The 8,499-nt window shown below is 45.4% G+C and overlaps 1 protein-coding gene across 5 annotated transcripts in view; it reads left to right on the top strand.

Moving 5' to 3' along the window:
- PCBP3 (poly(rC) binding protein 3) overlaps nt 1-8,499 on the top strand; it is a 273,796-nt gene that overhangs the window by 55,700 nt on the left and 209,597 nt on the right. The gene's annotated exons all lie outside the window — the stretch shown is intronic.

Below are 8,499 nucleotides of genomic sequence, written 5' to 3'. Positions count from 1 at the left end.
GGGGGCAGGCTGAGTACCTTCTCGCAGGGTGTTAGGACATGGAGAAGGAACGTCTGTGGGAAGCCTTGGAGCAGGGCAGGGACTCAGACAAGTGGCTTCTGTGGACAAGTATTTTAGGTTGGCTGGGATGGCTTGGTGTCATTAGAGCAGAGAGGAGGGTGGGAGATGGCACTAGGAGGTAACTGCAGCTAGAGAGGTATGAGTAGGTCTTTAGGGCCGTGGGCTGATGGAGATTTGGCTTTTACTCTGTGGAAAGAGGGTGTCATTGTAGGGTTTCAAGCAGAGCAGTGGCTTGGATGGGCCCAGGCTCCAACGTGATGATATTGCCTGTTGCTTCCCAGCAAGAGGCTTCTGCCTTATCCTGAGGGGTGATGGCAGTTTTCATCAGGGTAGTAGCCATGGAGGCGTGCAATGGTTGGGTCGGGGGTAAAGTTTGGTGGTAGAGGTCCCAGGGCCAGCTCATGAATGTGGATGTACCATATGAAAAGGGGAGGCACCCTTTACCCTTTCTGGTCTCATGACCTAGAAAGGTGGCTTCACGGTTGTCACACTTGGAAGGAGGTTTGGACACTTTCCATTGGAAGGAAATAGGAGCAGATGCTGCACGTGAGTGGGGTTTGGGAGAAGATGGGGATGTGGAGATGAGACCAGATTAGGTCTGGTTTGTGTTGAGAGGGATGGGTGGGATTACTAAGTGGGGGTACAGAGACAGATAAGAACCCAGGACTGAGGCAGCGCCTCTGACTTCAAGAGGTCAAAAGGGAAGACATGCTTCCATGGGGCAGAGACTCAGACAAGTGAGGGGGAGCGGGAAGAACAGATGGTCAGTTGGAGGAACGGAGGGTGCACTGCCAGGTTGCATTGGACTCAGGGAATGCCTCCAGGGTACATTGGCATAAGCCCTGGGCAGTGTGGAATTGCTGGTGGCTAGGAGAAGGGCAGGTTTGGTGTGAGGTAGAGCAGAGCTCACCAGGAATGAGGGGAACTGATGTTTTCCTGCAGAGAAGAGATGTATTGGCAGGGGAAGCAGGGTCACAAGCAGGGATTTCTAGATGTGAGACAGGCAGCATGTTTGCCATGGTTAGCAAGCACACCCTGACACAGACACCCTGTCTGTAGCTGGGGAGGGGATCAGAATGGGAAGGCAGTGGACAGTGGGACATAAAACACTGCCTGAGTGAAGGGTAGTTGCATTTGAAGTAATTTGAAGATTGACAGGAAATTTGTAAATGGAATATGGAGTTCCATCCTCAATAGCAAGAGATCGCCTTGTCCATAGCTTCCTGACCTCTGGAAGAACAGAATTTGCTTCTGGCAGAGTTCCAAACATGAGAATGTAAAGTGGAATTGAATAATCTCTCCTAAATCAATTTTGTGAGCTGCATGACCTACAAAGTGATGTGATATAGTGCTGATGGAGGACGCAGAGCGCCACTGTCTGCTGAATGCATCATGACAATTGATCTCAAAGGTACCAAATACCAGTTTTCTTTTGGCTTCTGGGAGCCTGTCTCCAGTTAACCTCCATGGAACCCATCTTAGGGAAGTATGCCACTTTCTCTGGCTTTGGTGTGCTGAGTCTATTGTGCGGGGCCCTTTGCTGGGTGTGAGGAGCTCTCTAGGGCCCAGCAGGAAGATCCCAACTGGCCCCTTCTCAGGGGCACCTGGTTGTTGCTGTCTGTGCAGTATGGTGCTGGGCATGCCCCCTCTGTGTGTTGATGTCCTGTGATCAGCAAACCATGGATACTGGCTGTATTGGCCACTGGACCAAGCAAGGGGTGCTGCTGTCGGTACTTATACCTAGCACACCTTCAGCCTGAGGCTGCACCCTGTAAGCAAGGGCCTCTTTATGGGGTGGCAGTAGGATCCAGACAGGAGATATGGGCACAGTGGGTAAGTGACTGTGGGGCTGGCACACAGGGCCTCACTGGCTGAGGAGCTTTGCAGAGACTCCTGTTACCTGCTCCTGTTACACTGGCCATGTGGTTCCCATATACACAGAGTTAGGCCACACTTGATGCTCCCTGGGGTCTTGCAGTTAGTGGCTATGTTTTTCTTGAGAGTGCTGGTTGGGCGGCGCCTGTGGCTCAGTCGGTAAGGCGCCGGCCCCATATACCGAGGGTGGTGGGTTCAAACCCGGCCCCGGCCAAACTGCAACCAAAAAATAGCCGGGTGTTGTGGCGGGCGCCTGTAGTCCCAGCTACTCGGGAGGCTGAGGCAGGAGAATCACTTAAGCCCAGGAGTTGGAGGTTGCTGTGAGCTGTGTGAGGCCATGGCACTCTACCAAGGGCCATAAAGTGAAACTCTGTCTCTACAAAAAAAAAAAGAGAGAGTGCTGGCAACTGACAATGTACTTCCACCTGGATGTACCCTTTTGAGGCACTTCAGGGCTTTCCTGTCGAGGTGGCAGGCGTACCTACCAGTGTGGAGTTGTGATGGGGATATCTGGGCCCTGTGGTTGCCAGGAGCCAGGGTTCTGCATATGTTTTTTGTAAAGGCCCAGATAGTAAATATTTTAGGTATGTGGGTCACACATTGTCTTTTAAATTCTTTTTACCCCCTCAACCTTTTAAAATTGTGAAGACAATTTTTAGTTCATAGACTATACAAAAGGGTCTGGAAGCCATGAATACTGACCCTGTCAGACACATAGGAGACAGAAATAAAACGCTGACATGGTTCTAGTGTTCCCTGGCTCAGTCCAGGTAAAGATGAGGGAGGCATAGGTCATGCCTAGTGTTGGGATGCCATTCTTTTGTATGTATGCATGTGTGTCACTGTGAAGATCAGTCTTGAAAAGAACCCTCCATGTGCCTTATAGACGTCCACCACTGAGGATACTGGTGCCAGTGGTCATTTCCACCTTTATGTTAGCAGTGTTATATTTAGAAAGTCATTCTTGTTACTGCAGAAACTCTAAGTATAATGAACTGAACCATCTCCTGGCACAGGCTCCTCCATCTGATTATACATCAGAGTCTTTTGGGGGCTTTTGTAAAATGATAGTGCCCAGGCCTTCTAAACAGGAAAGCCACAACCTTAGGGATCTGTCCTCACCATGCAGCCAGGGGCTTACCCCTGCTTCAGGCTCGTAGCATCTGGCAATAGTCTCGTTTATCCTGTGGGTGCTGCCTGGGTGCCTGGTCGGGCTGAAAGTGGTGGTCAGAGGGTGGTCAGAGTCTCTGTAGGCTGGATGTGTGGCAGGCCTTGCTAGGGCAGGGTCTCCATCCCCTTCTCCATTCTGCTGTACCCTCTGCCTCTCTTCCTGTCTCTGTTCTCTCTGCCTCCTATACTCTAAATGCTCTAGATTTAGGGATGATTTTTGGCTTGATCAGCAAGTGCTGTTTCAGTTTGCCCGACTCCCACATGGCAGTTTAGGTTAGGCATTGTGGCCAAGTAGAGGGGCAGTGCCAACACAGCCTCCACCCTGTTCTTCAGGATGAGCTCACTGCCTCTCAGATTGTCAGGAAGGGCCAGTGGTTCTTCTTCTCTTCCCGCTTCAGGTTGATACTCTTCTACCTCCCAGTGGGAATTACGTCTAGGAATTGGGTGTTTGTTTATTTAAAAAAGTCAGTATTTATCTCTATAACTTTAGAGTTCAAGAAAGTGCTTGGAAGGGGTCGGTAAGAAGACAGCACAACATCTCATGGCCACGAGACTTGTCAGCATACCTCTCTGTCCTTTTCTATCTATGACTTTTATCTCTGGGCCCTCAGGCCAGCCCTGCTCACTCTTCAGCATACTGACTAGTTGTTGGTATGTTACTGACAACAGGGGCAGAGGAAGAAGAAGGCTTTCTGCTTCAAAATATTCCCCCATAGAAACCTTGGAATTGGCCTTTTTGTCTCTTGGGACCTAGGCCAGTGCTTCTGAACCATCAATGTGCACATAAACCAGTTGGATTTTTAAAGTGCAGATTCTGATGGGAGGGTGTGAGGCATGGGAATCTGCATTTGCACTGAGCTCTTCTCTGGGCCATTGTAGATGATATTTCTCTGAGGCATAATCAGGTTGATTCCAGAGGACAGTTGCCAAGTACAGGTTATATTATTAGGAGCATGGCATACAAGTGATGGAGGCAGTCCTGCTTCCCTGTGTGCTGCGCCTGTTCTTAGGCGCCTGGAAGAGGGAAAGACAGTGGGCTGATGCTGGTGTGTACAGGGGGGAAGTGTCAGAGCTATGCACTGCATCATCTGCTTGGCTGCAGAGCTGAGCACTCATGTGTTAACCTGTGACTGCCCACGTAGGCCCTTGCAGGTAAGGACACTGAGATTTGGAAGCATCAAGAAGCTTTCTCAAGGTCATGCCACTGGTGTCAGGATTCAGCCCAGGATTCTCCATTGGCAAAGCCCATGTCCTGCTTCAAAGTGAATAAAGTGATAGGGCTGAGGAACTTTAGTCTGACTGAGAGAGCCTGACTCATTTTGCCCTTCTTCTCTACTTCCTGGGGGTCATGCACACATGCTGTTTGGAGTGCTGAAATTTGGAAAAAGATTTAGACTGGTTCTGTATGAAAGGTGCATGCTTAGGCACATAGGACCCATGCAGCGTGTGTTACTGGGGCAGCTCCCTAAGTATTCTGCAGCCGGCACAAAGTAGGGTTGGGAGGGAGGGGTCTGTGTGCTGGGATAGCCAGGCCAGAAGGCTTCTAAAAATCCTGTCCAATTCTAAGATTAAATTGCTTCTGAGAGATTTTTGGGTCTTTGCCTCCCTGAACCTTTGAAGGATGCTGTGTTAATCAAGAAGCCAGGGAGGGTGCCGCCATGTTTGCTGCTTGAGGCTTAGGATCTGAAGAACTTTTACAAGTTGAAGGGAGATCCTGCTAGTATTCAGGAACTAAATGGAAAGGATCACTTGTGAAACAGCTTTATATATGTAAGTTTAATGAGATAGATAAATAAAATCAATGTCTCATTTAAATAGAGAAAAGCCAGCAACTATAGGTTGGGAGTGGCTTTCATACAGTAAGGAGTTAATCCCTTCAAAGGTTCAGAAACACTTTTAGGGAATTAACGTCCAGGATCTAATGGCATATTGATGACTGTGATTCATGTGGGTTCCATAAAAGCTTTTAGACCTTGGCTTTGTTTCAAGGGCACAGATTCAAAATGATTCCTGATCTTTCTCCACGTAGGAAGAAACCTTTGTTTCCTGTGGAAGCATCTACACTGCTCACAGAAATGCCCACTTATCCAGAGAGCTCTGCACATAGCTGGGCAGGCCCTCCTGGCTCTATGCTTGTGCACATCTTGGGCTGTGCAGAGGCCAAGGGACCTCCGGCAGAAGCTAGCATCGAGGAGGAAGCTGGCCCCTGGCTTTAGTGCCTGGCAGACAGGATTCTGAAGACAGGCTCCTTCACTTGCTACCTATGGAACTTTTGGACAAACCATTGTAGTTTTTCTGGGCCTCAGTTTCCATATCTATCAAATGGAAATAATAACCCCTGTCTTGCAGAGCTTGAGTGAGGAGAGCAGCCATGAGTACAAAGCACCTTGCACACTGTACATGCAGCAGGGGCCACAGTTTATACCCTGTTTTCTGGAACATTCAGTGTCCTGAGCTGAATATTCAATGTGAGCATTGAGAAATACTTTGAGACAAAGCTTTCCTATGTTTCAGTGTCAGACAAAGCTGACACTTTCCTATGCTTCAGTTATGACTGAGCATACCACATACCTTCATCAAAGGGATCTTAGATGTATTTTGAGTAATAGGGTGATGTAAGTGATAAAATCTTGACTATCTCCTATAAACTTGGATCTTCTAGGTTCTTCTAAAGATGCCTCACCCTGACTTCTGCAATATTGATGCCTGAAAATTTGTGACAATTTTTCAGAATTTGTTAATTTGGTGATAAAGTTGTTTTCCTATCATAAATAGACTAACGGTGACCTAGGTCTTTTTTTCTTTAATTGTTGATTTCTTAAAATGAATTTTTTATTTTAGAACAGTTTTAGATTTGCAAAATTATTGTGAGGACAGTGTAGAGAGAATCCCTGTACCCTCATACCCAGTTTGACATCTTACACTAGTGAGGTGCACATGTTGTAACTATTGGAGCCGTATTAAGACATTATGATTAGCCAAAGACCATACTTAGAGTTCTTCAGTTTCCCATGAATTTTCCTTTCTGTCTGAGAATCCCACATGACATTTAGTCATCATGTCTCCAGAACCTTTTGTTTTTAATGACCTTTCCTATTTTGAAGAGTACTGGGCAGGTGTTTTGTGGGATGTTCACCAACTGATATCTGCTGGACTCTGATGTTTCCTTGTAACTGGACTGGAGTTAGGGGTTTTTGGAATGGAGACCCTGAAGCAAACTGCCATTTTTATTGCATGTCAATGAAGCCTACTGTCAACATGACTTTCCACTGTCCACATTGACCTTGTTACTCACCTGACTGAGGTCCTGCTTGTCAGCTTTCTTCACTAAAGAGAGTCACCCCGTGCAGTGCACCCTTATGGAGCAGAGAGCTGTGTGTGCTGCACCCCACAGTGGATGGGGTGTCCATGTATTATAAATCATTTCACATTATCTTTGGGGATTTTCTGTTCTATTTATTTTTTCAGTCATTTATTTATGTCAGTATAAACTGATAGGTATTTATTGTATACTTTGGTTTATAGTTGTAGGCTACAATTTTTTTCCCCTCAAATTTTTCCAGCTTTGGCCACTGTGAGTTCTTTCAATTGCCTCCTGTGTCCCTTTGGCAAACTTTCATCTGTGTGTGTGTGTGTGTCTTAGGAACCTCTTCCCTTTCTGGTACTACTAAAAGTGATGATGCTACAGGCTCGTTTTGTGTATCTTCTGCCCTTACCCTCGGATCAGCCATTACTCCAAGGAGTCATGGCTTCTTTTATTGAGGAATAGTGTACGAAATCAGTATCTGGGTGTTGAGTGTGCTCATTGCTACAGAGGTTTTGTTGCTTTTAGACCATCTTAGTTGACAGGGTAGAGACAATGTGTGTGTACTGCCCGTGTGTATCTATACATATCTGTATGTAATCACTTATATCTATATTGAGCCAAACATGAGGTCACACTGACATTTTTAACTCTAATCCATTGCCACATGGACCATTCTAGCTCTCTCCTTTGCTTTTCTGTGGTTTGCCACTCCAATATGAAAAGCCTGACTCCTACCAGCCACTATCATCCATTTACTTAATTGTTCACTCTCAATGAACAGTTTATAGTGTAATATCAGAATTGTTAACTTGTACTTCTTGGGAAACAACTTTGTCAGCTAGAGTACAGGGCTTATGTACAGTTCCTTTTGCCTTCACAGACTCTACTCGTTTCTAAAACTACCTGGGTCAGCAGCACCTTGTTCCCCAACCCCTTTAAGTAAGGTTGGTTCATGTTAGTGTTAGGTGGTTTTGTCACATTTTGCATCTTGTCTTAGGATTGGACTTCTTAAAAAAAAAAAAAAAAACTACATACATTAGGGTTTACTTTTTGTGTTGTAAAGTTCCATGGTTTTTGACAATTAATATCTCGTAGTTACCGTTACACTCAGAGTATCATACAGACTCATATCACTGTCTCCAAAAAATCCCCCGTGCTCTCCTTGCTTATCGCTTTCCTGACACCCTGATAAGTACTGATCAATATATTTACTGTCTCTATAGTTTTGCCTTTTCTGGAATGTCATGTAGTTGGACTCATGCAGTATGGAGCTTTTTCAGACTTATTTCTTTCCCTTAGCAGTATGCATTTAAGATTTACCTGTGTCTTCATAACTTTATAGCATATTTCTTTTTATTACTGAATAGCATTCCATTCATTGTATGAATGTACCATAGTTTGTTTATCCATTTACCTGTTCAAGGATGTTTTGGTTGCTTTCAGTTTGGGGGCAGTTCTGAGTAAAGTTGCTATAAACATTTGTGTGCAAGTTTTTGTATGGATATAAGTTTTTAATTCATTTGGCAAGTACTAGGGAGCACAGATGCTAGATTGAATGGTAATAATATGTTTAGTTTTCTGAGAACCTGTCAAGCTGTCTTCCACAGTGGCTGTACTACTTTGCATTCACATTAGCAATGAGTGACAGTTGTTCCACATCCTTGCCAGCATTTGGTATTTGAAGTTTTGGATTTTTACAATTCTAATAGGTGTAAGATAGTATCTTGTGTTAATTTGCAATTCTTTAATTTGCTATGTTTTCTATTTGGTGAGCCAGTTTTGGAAGCTGACTCTATTTTGCCTCTTTCAAGTAAACTTTTTCTTTTCCAAATGATTTGTGTCTGAGTTTTCACTGACAATATAAACATTAGTTTGTGGGCAGCCTCTTATTAGCTTGAGCTATTACCTACTGTCTTCGTCTATTTATGTTGCTGTATGTAAAGGAACACCCAGGCTGCATAACCTATAAAGAAAAGAGGCTTATTAGGCTCAGGGTTCTACAGGCTGTACAAGGAGCCTGGAGCCAGCACCTCCTTCTGATGGGGCTTCAGGATGCTTCCTCTCCTGGTGGAAGGCAGAGGGGAGTT

Source organism: Nycticebus coucang, chromosome 16 (assembly GCF_027406575.1).
Source record: "Nycticebus coucang isolate mNycCou1 chromosome 16, mNycCou1.pri, whole genome shotgun sequence".
Lineage (NCBI taxonomy): Eukaryota > Metazoa > Chordata > Mammalia > Primates > Lorisidae > Nycticebus > Nycticebus coucang.
This window is presented reverse-complemented; position numbering and strand designations above follow the sequence as displayed.